The 11,336-nt window shown below is 42.2% G+C and overlaps 1 long non-coding RNA gene across 1 annotated transcript; it reads left to right on the forward strand.

The window, feature by feature from the left end:
• The first annotated feature begins 1,878 nt into the window (after positions 1 to 1,878).
• On the forward strand, positions 1,879 to 3,044 carry LOC112217410. The gene is made up of 3 exons (XR_002948467.2): positions 1,879 to 2,313; positions 2,655 to 2,740; positions 2,936 to 3,044. It is a non-coding gene; the product is annotated as an uncharacterized LOC112217410 (long non-coding RNA).
• Positions 3,045 to 11,336: the final 8,292 nt, after the last annotated feature.

Consider the following 11,336-nt stretch of genomic DNA (forward strand, 5'->3'; position numbering starts at 1 on the left):
CAGTGTCTTTAGCCACTTGTCAAGTGTTACTCACTCTGTGAGTAACAAAACACAGTGATGTTTTATAAACCACACTCTCAGTGAACTCATCAAGAAATGGCCTATTAGCAAGATTAACCAATCAAATACCTTTGCTTTCTGCAAATTGTGAACTCTTTTTTTTATTGTATGTGATGTTGAATCTAAATTAAATTCCCATGAGAATTTACCTTAATTTCTGATTTAGTTCTTGTATCTAAAAATCAATATTGGAGTGACGATGCCTCCTAGCGGGCCACTTGCATAATGTACACAAATCGTTCTGGCGACGTAATGGGTCTTCACCATAGATATTGGTCGTTACTAGTTACCACAGCCACAAAGTCATAAACCCACCTAAATCTGAAAATAAACTCTTATCATTGGTTACAAAGGGATTTATCTCTGAATGGTAGAATATTGCTCACACAGGCTGAGGGTATTTCCAGGCTCACTTATGCTGCATGTCGAAAATCAGATAAGCAAGAACATTGATAATGTGCCTTTTAATCGTGTATGGAAGAACAGGACACATTATATCAAGACATCTGTGATTATGAAGAGGGTTGGTCTCAATTTTCTTGATTTTCCCACTTTGAATAGCACTCAAGATTAATTGGATTAAGCAATTCCTGAAGAATCCTAGCTGTATATGGAATTGTATCTCTCGATATGTTTTTTCTCATTTAGGTGTCCTCAAAATGTTCCTAATGTGTAATTACAATATTGAAAAAATCCCGACTAATTCATCTAATTTCCATAACAATCCCTTTTAGCTTGGTCTTTGATCTACAAGCACAATTTTTCTCCATGCAGATATTTTATCTGGAATAATAGATTTAGGCATTTTATACAAAGGCAAGTCCCTGTTTTTTGATAAATGGTTCCTAAACAATCTCCTATTGGTGAGTCAACTGTTTGTTCAATGATAAAGGTGTTTTCTTTTATGTCAAATTGTTTAGCTTTTCATAAGATACTGAAAACTCTAAAGGAATTTACTGTAGTTTTTTATGCAATCCCCTCTGTAGTTATTGAACTTTTTAAGGATGTATCCAAATCTACGCCCTCTTCTTTTCATCTCTTGATCTCTCTGACTCACCAGCAGGCAAGATATGTTTCTCTCCTACTGTTTTTAACAACGTTAGGAAAATACACGCCTTATTTTAATGTAATATTGTTTCAGTCCCATACGTCATGTCTTTCTGGAATGGGCTTTTATAAATATTAATTTAAAAAAATGTTGTCTCTCTCAGAAGTTTCTTTTAACTAATAAGATGACATACGTTTCATATAAATTAGTCCACAAGTGCTACCCTACTAAACATGATCTTGAAAAGTTAGAAAAATACATTAATATTTATTGTACCTTCAATAATTAACAACCGGAGACTTTTTTACATTTAGTTTGGCTTTGCTCTTATACCCAAAAGCTGTGGCAAGATACAGTATCTGTACATTTCTTTTAGATATATACATGTTCATTTTTCTCTTCTCCTTAAAAATTAGATATTTTGTTTTACAATGTAAAGCAAAGTCTATGCAAAGCCTTTCTTTTTAATCCAAGTCATTGTTATTTTAGCTAAATTCCATATTCACAAATGTAAATGTAAGCGTCAAAAGCCTCTGTTATTTTTGAGAATGAAATTGAACAATATATAAACACAATTTCTTCTTTCATAACATAAAATACATTTTTACAAGGTCTTTATATAATGTATTGACTTTATTCCCTTGACTGTTGTTTGTAATGTGTGTATACTCTGTTAAATACTCTGTTTGTTTTTCTATATTATATATTTGGAATTTCTTTATAATATACAAAATATATATATAAAATCCTAAACCTGCCTATTTCTAAAATGTATCTTCTTAAAATGTGATTTTAAACCTTAACTACACTTCTAACCTTATGCTTACCCCTATCCTTAAATGAAAAATAAATAAAAAATTCAATTGTTTTCATACATTTTGACGATATAAGTTAACTGCGCTATATAGTGAAATCGACGTAATGACGTTCCATGTATACGGATGTTGGGTGCATGAAGCAGAAATCTCTCTAACTAGCTGTTGTCAGATATGTTCAAACCAGCCACCAGAAAAGACCAATGGCACTAAAAATGCTACAGATTTTAACTGCCCATATCTTTGATTATGACCCTTTTCACGGTCCACTTTCAGGAGAAACCTCATCATACAGGCAAGTAAGGAGGAGGACTAGTTAACTGCAAGATGAGTTCCCAAGATGTGCTGGAAAATGCCTCTACTCTCGCATCATACAATGTCTTGCTTCAGGTAATGTAGTTATTATATTTAGCTATGATGTCAAACTAATTTTTGCACTTGATGACAGCTATCTAGTGTCCTTGCTGAAATTCCTTATATCCACTCCCTCAGAGTAATGAGGAAAGAGGAAAGATCCAGCTTGTGTAGCTACTTTTTCTGAATGCATAGATTGTGTAGCAGTTGTTGATTTGATTCAAGTGTGTGTGATGCCCTGAGGCATTGAGTCCGAAAATATTAAAGTGGCAGAAAGACATCTACAGAGCAATCTCGATTCCACAGTTCACTGATTACATTTATATATTTTGTATATCTATTTGTGTGTGACTGAATATGCTCCTGATGATTTTTAGGTCATGTTTCGTGTACTCACCTTTCTGCTGAACGTGTTCACGCTGCGCTTTATGTCCAAAGAGCTGATTGGCGTGGTTAACGTCAGGTAAGACTGGTTTACTACACCTGGGGTGTATTCATTACTCGGATTCCGTTGCAAAACGTTTGGCAAGGGAAACTGTTTACTCCAAACAGAACACATTTTACAACGAAAACGAGAGTTTCTATAGGACAAATTTCAGGGAGGTCCCTCCCCGTTTAGTTTGTTTGCTCTTTTTGCTTCCATTTGTTTCTTAAACAGTTGCCATGTTACCATGATGAATACACTCCTGCTGCAGTAATCCAGGATGGCACATCAATGCGAGCTGTGGCAAGAAGGTTTGCTGTGTCTGTCAGCGTAGTGTCCAGAGCATGGAGGCACTACCAGGAGACAGGCCAGTACATCAGGAGATGTGGAGGAGGCCGTAGGAGGGCAACAACCCAGCAGCAGGACCTCTACCTCCGCCTTTGTGCAAGGAGAAGCACTGCCAGAACCTTGCAAAATGACCTCCAGCAGGACACAAATGTGCATGTGTCTGCTCAAACGGTTAGAAACAGACTCCATGAGGGTGGTATGAGGGCCCGACGTCCACAGGTGGGGGTTGTGCTTACAGCCCAACACCGTGCAGGACGTTTGGCATTTGCCAGAGAACACCAAGATTGGCAAATTCGCCACTGGCGCCCTGTGCTCTTCACAGATGAAAGCAGGTTCACACTGAACACGTGACAGTCTGGAGACGCCGTGGAGAACGTTCTGCTGCCTGCAACATCCTCCAGCATGACCGGTTTGGCGGTGGGTCAGTCATGGTGTGGGGTGGCATTTCTTTGGGGGGCTGCACAGCCCTCTATGTGCTCGCCAGAGGTAGCCTGACTGCCATTAGGTACCGAGATGAGACCCTCAGACCCCTTGTAAGACGATATGCTGGTGCGGTTGGCCCTGGGCTCCTCCTAATGCAAGACAATGCTAGACCTCCTGTGGCTGAAGTGTGTCAGCAGTTCCTGCAAGAGGAAGGCATTGATGCTATGGACCGGCCCGCCCGTTCCCCAGACCTGAATCCAATTGAGCACATCTGGGACATCATGTCTCACTCCATCCACCAACGCCACGTTGCACCACAGACTGTCCAGGAGTTGGTGGATGCTTTAGTCCAGGTCTGGGAGAAGATCCCTCAGGAGACCATCCACCACCTCATCAGGAGCATGCCCAAGCGTTGTAGGGAGGTCATACAGGCACGTGGAGGCTACACACGCTACTGAGCCTCATTTTGACTTGTTTTAAGGACATTACATCAAAGTTGGATCAGCCTGTAGTGTGGTTTTCCACTTTAATTTTGAGTGTGACTCCAAATCCAGACCTCCATGGGTTGATAAATTTGATTTCCATTGTTAATTTTTGTGTTATTTTGTTGTCAGCCTGGAACGGCAGGGAAATGTATTCGTTTAAAAAAAGAAGGGAGCCCATATTGCATAGAATTTGTCTACAGACCCATTGAGTGTGCGTTTAATTTTTTACAACTTTATGCCATTCAAAACAGATTATAATTTTGGTGAAGATTATATTTTTGGTGAAGGAGGAGTAAGGGCCTGTAACGGAGGAGTGAGTGAGGGAAGACAAGTGATGCCAGTATAGACGAGGCAGCCTCCATCTCTAGCAAAATTGGGGGTGGGAATATCTCTCTGCTCTGCAACCAGTAGTGAATGATCCTAAGGTTAGGCCCAATAATAGATTCTGAAATCCGGTAGAGCTAGACCGCCGTCTGGTTTGGGCCTCTGCAAAATCTGTTTTCGCATCCTGGGAGGCTTTTTGTCCCATATAAACGGTAGTATTAGGCCGTCAATCTTTTTGAAAAATGTATTGGGAAGAAAAATCGGAAGGCACTGATAGAGATATAAGAATTTTGGGAGAGTATTCATTTTAATATAATTAATTATTGTGACTAAGGAGAGTTGTAGCAAAGACCAGTTTTCAAATCTGATTGTGACATGTACCCCGAGATAAATAAAACTACTGTGAGCAATTTTAAATGGCAAGTTATGTAAAGGGGAATTTTTTTGCGGCCATATTCAGCAGCATCAATTCGCTTTAACTGAGATTCAGTTAATACCCTGATAAGTGACCAAAGGATGTGAAAGTGGCAAGGGCAGCAGGAACAGAGACAGAAAGGTTGGATGTGTATAATAATAAATAATCTGCATGTAAAGACATTTGTGTTCGTGTCCGTATCTGACTATACCTTTGATGAGGGGGTTGGAGCGAAGTGTTATTGCAAGTGGTTCTATGGCGAAGGCAAACAGTAAGGGACTTAAAGGGCAACCCTGGCGTGTCAATCGTTGCAAAGGGAAGCAGTCTGAGTGTTATTAGTCCTGACAGAGGCTTGAGGGGATGAGTACAGAAGTCTTATCCAAGCCATGAATTTGGAACCAAAGCCGAATTTATTTAGAGTGTAAAAATGGTATTTCCATTCCACCCAATCAAACGCTTTCTCCGCATCCAGGGATATAATGGCTTCAGAGGTATTGACGACAAAAAGATTATATAAAATATTAAATAATCGTTGAGGATTGAAGAATGAGTGTCTATTTTTAATAAATCCTGTTTGATCCGGTAATTAATGGGAGGACTGTTTCCAGAAGCGTTGCCAGAAGTTTGGCTAGAATTTTATAGTCAACATTTAGCAGGCGTTAATTGGGTGGTATGATGCACAGTCAAGAGGGTCTTTGTTTTTTTAAAGAATAAGAAAAATGGTTGCCTGAGTGAGAGTCTGTCGGAGAGCACCATTTACAAATGCTTCATTGTACATTTCAACTAGAATAGGGGCTATTTTGGAGATAAACTCTGCCGAGTAGCCGTGAGGCCCTGAGCTTCTCCCAGATTGAAGGGATTTGACAGCATTAGACAATTCTTCAACAGTGATTGGCTGCTCTAATTTTTTAACCAAATCCCGGCTGACAGAAGACACAGGAAGTGAGTGGAAGAAATCATCCAATTCCAATGTATCCGCTTTACATTCTGAAGTATATAGAGACTGGTAAAATCTCTTGAACTCATCATTGATCCCTCTAGGATCTAATGATATCCCAGATGATGTACGAATTTTAGGAATCTGAAATAATGATGATAGTTGACGTAAGTTGTGAGCTAATAATTTACTGGCTTTTTCTCCTTGTTCATAGTAAGTGCTCCTAGACTTGACAAACAGTTCAGTAACCTGGTCTGTTAATGTGTCAAATTCTGCTTGCAGAGTTAAACGTTCCTTTATAAATATCCGGGGATGGTGAAATGTCATAAATGTCATCTAATTGGGCAATACAGTGTGTTAACATAGATAGCCTATCCCTTTTCAGTTTGTTCTCATGTGCGGTGTAGGAAATAATTTCACCTCTGATATAAGCTTTCAAAGTTTCCCAGAGAGTAGACGCAGAGATGTTCGGGGTTCTATTTGTAATCATGAAAAAGTTGATTTGACTCAAAACAAAATTGACAAAGTGTTCATTGCTGAGCAGTTGGGTATTTAGCCACCAAGGCCGTCGCAGATTGTCAACATTTTGAAAGCCTACTTCCATAGTAACAGGGGCGTGGTCAGATACAACAATTGGATCATATGATCATGAAGATATGGAATGGAGGAGTTTGTCATCTACAAGGAAGTAAAAGTGTGGTGAATTGCTGAGAAAAAAAGAGTGTGCTTTTCTAGCTGGATTAAACATTCTCCAAGGATCTGAAACTGCGAATTCAGACAAAGGTTCGGACAACTCTAGCTGAGGTTGATAAGGTGGTAGTTTTAGTGGAGGATCAATCCAAATGTGGGTCTAACCAACAGTTAGTCACCACCTAAGATCAACATATGGGAAGACATATCTGGGTGTGTAGAGAAAACCGATTTGGAAAAAAAATCACCATTGTCCCAATTAGGAGCATAAATATTAAGAAGTACCTTTGTATTGAGCAGCCTACCACTGACAATTATGTATCTACTATGGGGATCTGCGATCACATTGGGACATGTAAAAGGTATCGATCTGTGAAGTACAATAGCCACGCCTCTTGCCTTTGAAATGAGTAATGGAACACCTGACCCACCCATCTGCACCTAAGACTTGAGTGTTGTGATACCTTCAGATGAGTTTCTTGGAGAAAGATGTGAGCTTTCAATTGATGAAGGTGCTGTAGCACCTTAGTACATTTAACTGGGTTATTTATGCCCCTGCAGTTTCAAGTGAGAAAATTAAAGCCATTCCCTCCAGCTGGATGGGCTACACTAGGCTGTGTCATGTCTTAAGAGAGAAATGACGTGTAAAGGACAAGGTACAATGTAAACTGAAGATCTTAGTTGAACCTAAAAGCGCAAATTTAAAAAACAAAGACAAGCGACGAGGCACAAAAGACATAAACTAGATACGGTCACGATCGTCGTAATGAGTGGACCAAGGCGCAGCGTGATTGAAGTTCCACATCTTTATTTCGGTGAAATTTTAAACAAAAACAATAAACCAATAATGAAACATGAAGAAGTGGTGCACAAACACAAAACAATATCCCACAAACACAGGTGGGAAAAATGGCTACCTAAATATGATCCCCAATTAGAGGCAATGATTACCAGCTGCCTCTAATTGGGAACCATACAAAACACCAACATAGAAATTTTGAACTAGAACACCCCCTAGTCACGCCCTGACCTACTACACCATAGAGAAACAAGGGCTCTCTATGTTCAGGGCGTGGCAGTACACCCCCCGCCCCCAAAGGTGCAGACTCCGGCCGCAAAACCTGAAACCAAATGGGGTGGGTGACTAGACTCTTGTGCAGGTCATAACCCCCCCCAGACCCCGGATCCGACCATGGCGCCGGGCTGAACGCCGCCCTCTGCGCTGTGGACTGGGCACCGGGGCAGAGGGCTCCGGCCCTGGAGCTGGGTTGGACGCCGTGCCTGGATTGGGAATCGGCGCAGAGGAAGGCTCCGGCCTTGGAGCTGGACTGGACACTGTGCCTGGACTGTGCACCTGCGCAGAGGAAGGCTCCTGCCATGGAGCTGGACTGGACACCGTGCCTGGACTGGGCACTGGCGCAGAGGAAGACTCCGGCCTTGGAGCTGGTACCGGAAGTACCTGGCTGGGGAGATGCACTGGAGGCCTGGTGTGTGGAGCTGGCACAGGTGGCACCGGACTGGTGGCACGCACTTCAGGGAGAGTGCGGGGAGCTGGCACAGGACATAATGGACTGGGGAGACGCACTGGAGCCCTGGTGCGTGGAGGGGTGGGGAGAACTTTTTGGAAGGGTGGGGAGAACTGGCACAGGACTCACCAGACTGCTGACAGGCTCTTCAGGTCGGATGCCATGCAGAACACACCTACATAACATTTCTCTCATCTCTCTCCCAACTTCTCCATCGCCTCCCTGACGGTCTCTGGCTCTTCATGGTGAGTACGGGGAGCTGGCACAGTTGGCACCGGACTGATGACCCGCTCTTCCACTCCCCCTCCCCCTCCCAAAAACCTTGGTGTTTCTGTGGCCGCGGTCCCCGGCGTCGTCGCTGTCCTTCCACCTTCCTTGGTGTCTCACAACCTCCCATAATTTCTTCCCAGGTCCAAAACTCCTTTACCTCCATCACACGCTGCTTGGTCCTTGCTTGGTGGGATATTCTGTCATGATCGTTATGAGAGACGGACCATGTGTAGAGTTCCACGTCTTTATTTCGGTGAAACTTTAAACAATAAACCAATAACGAAACGTGAAGAAGTGATGCACAAACACAAAACAATATCCCACAAAGACAGGTGGGAAAAAATGGCTACCTAAATATGATCCCCAATTAGAGGCAACGATTACCAACTGCCTCTATTTGGGAACCATACAAAACACCAACATAAAAATGTTGAATTAGAACACCCCCTAGTCACGCCCTGACCTACTACACCATAGAGAAATAAGGGCTCTCTATGGTCAGGGCGTGACAGATACAAATAAAGAGGGAAAAAAACTTTCCCTCACACCCTCCCTTGCCTAAGCATCACCCCAACTGAGATGCAAGCCAACCCCTAAATACAATTTCTTTTAGAGCAAAGCAACTCTTACTCTGTGCTACCTGAGATTTGTGACCATTTAACTAGAGTAAACCAAACATACATATATTGGTCCCCAACAGAGTCTAAGGAAACCTAACCTCGGTTAAGAGAGGTTTAACAGCGATACAGATGGTAAAACTACGACTGAACCATGAAAACAGCCACTGGTGACAGATCATTTGTCTGATTATCTGTAATAATGGTAATAATGGTATGGGGGGCCTCCTGGGTGGCGCAGTGGTTAAGGGCGCTGTACTGCAGCACCAGCTGTGCCATCAGAGACTCTGGTTTCGCTCCTAGACTCTGTCGTAACCGGCCGCGACCGGGAGGTCTGTAGGGCGACGCACAATTGGCCTCGCGTCTTCCGGGTTAGGGAGGGCTTGGCCGGTAGGGATATCCTTGTCTCATTGCGCACCAGCGACTCCTGTGGCGGGCCGGGCACAGTGCGCGCTAACCAAGGTTGCCAGGTGCACGGTGTTTCCGACACATTGGTGCAGCTTGGCTTCCGGGTTGGATGTGCACTGTGTTAAGAAGCAGTGCGGCCTTCGTCTCTCCCGAGCCCGTACGGGAGTTGTAGTGATGAGACAAGATAGTAGCTACTAAAAACAATTGGATACCACGAAATTGGGGAGAAAAAGGGGTAAAAATTCAAAAAAATAAATAATAATGGTATGGGAATAACAATGCATTTTATTTTGTAATGGGGTTTCTTGCATCAAACAACACATTTTCAGTGACCTTGTCTGAAGGACATTTGGATAAACAGGTTAATGTCAAGTCCTGCATGTTTTTAAAAGTCTTGTAGACTGAATGACAGAAAAACAATTTCCATGTTCAAATGTTATGGTATGCATTTTATCCATTGTTTTTGATGGAAGGCAACTCTGATAGGCCTACAGTATGATCAAGTAGCCTACTTCACCACTGACTGACACTGTAACTTTAAGCTGGTACAGCCTGTGTTCACAGCAAACGTGCACTGGAAGTTGCACAGACCTGACATTTGATCAGTGGTAAAAACAATATGAGGGAACATTGGATGCGACCACATACTTCCACGAGAAGGTGGGAAACGCTGTCTCAGGCGCCGCTCCAGAATCTCCCATAAGTGTTCAATCGGGTTGAGATCTCATATACACACCCCCTTTTGAGACCCCTCTTTCAAAGTCACTGAGATCTGCTCTTTCAGCCATGGTAGCCAAAATATTCAGTAACTGGGCATTTTTATGCATGACCCTAAGCATGATGGGATTGCCACACCTGGAACCACACCTGTGTAGAAGCACCTGCTTTCAATATAATTTGTATCACTCATTTACTCAAGTGTTTCCTTTATTTTGGCAGTTACCTGTATGTGAGCAAGTCTACAGTCATTGGAGCAAGCACTAAAAACACTGTTTCACCTGCACGTTTTGTAATGCTTCAGAGGTATTTTTGTATTTAATTTACTTTTATTTAACTAGGCAGGTCAGTTAAGAACAAATTATTATTTACAATGACGGCCTACAGGTGGATTTTGGCTGATTGTTTTGTTGTAGCCTAGGCCAGATAAGATACTAGTGCATTACGGCATCTTGTCGTCCCATATTGTTGTTGAAAACATAGCAAAATAGTACATTTTTAGTTTTGTAGAACGCGCATGTAATATAATGGATCTGCCAATTTGCTCTGCATGATGGCAGGGAATATTGTCTAGTATAAATAATGGAAATTCAATGGAAGTATTTGCATCGAGTTTCCCACCACCCCACATCTGTCCTTTAGTGCGTCTCTTGGTGCTGTTGCCATGGAAACGGAGCAGACCTAATTACTGATTTAGTCTCCACCCTGTGAGAGAAAAAAAGTCTATAGTCATATGGAAAAAAAGTCTATAATCCTACCTGCAAAGTCTAAAACAATCATGTCTTTTGGCCTACAGAAATATACCATACAAATGAAAAGTTACCTTTAGTCTATAGATAATTCGATGCAGACAAGTCAAAAGATAGGGTATTGAATTGCATTGTTGATATATCTACTGGTCTGAATAAATGTAGATAGCAAGACAGATGCACAGCACTGTAAATACAGAAAGCTAAAACATACATGGCTAAATATATGCACAATGCACAAGACAGCACTTTGCAATCCATATTGCGTTTCATACAGTTAGTGTGCTGTATAATTGATTGCCCGGCACAGCCAGAAGAGGACTGGCCACCCCACATTGCCTGGTTCCTCTCTTGGTTTCTTCCTAGGTTCTGGCCTTTCTAGGGAGTTTTTCCTAGCCACCGTGCTTCTACACCTGCATTGCTTGCTGTTTGGGGTCTTAGGCTGGGTTTCTGTACAGCACATTGTGACATGATGTAGAAAGGGCTTTATAAATACATTTGATTGCATGGCCCACGACGACAGCCTGTGTAGGCCTATTTTCTTTTGCTTATCCTTGACCGCGTGTCTTTGTTTTTGAATTGATTTAGATATGCTGTTGTAATTTAAACAAAGACAACACAAAGTTTGGGGCAGAGTATGTTCATATTTTTCCTCTAATCGCTGAATTATATGACCAAGTCCATCGGTGCGGGACGCCTTTTCCTCTTGACAGCCCCAGTTTGAGA

Source organism: Oncorhynchus tshawytscha, linkage group LG02, assembly GCF_018296145.1.
Source record: "Oncorhynchus tshawytscha isolate Ot180627B linkage group LG02, Otsh_v2.0, whole genome shotgun sequence".
Classification (NCBI taxonomy): Eukaryota; Metazoa; Chordata; class Actinopteri; order Salmoniformes; family Salmonidae; genus Oncorhynchus; species Oncorhynchus tshawytscha.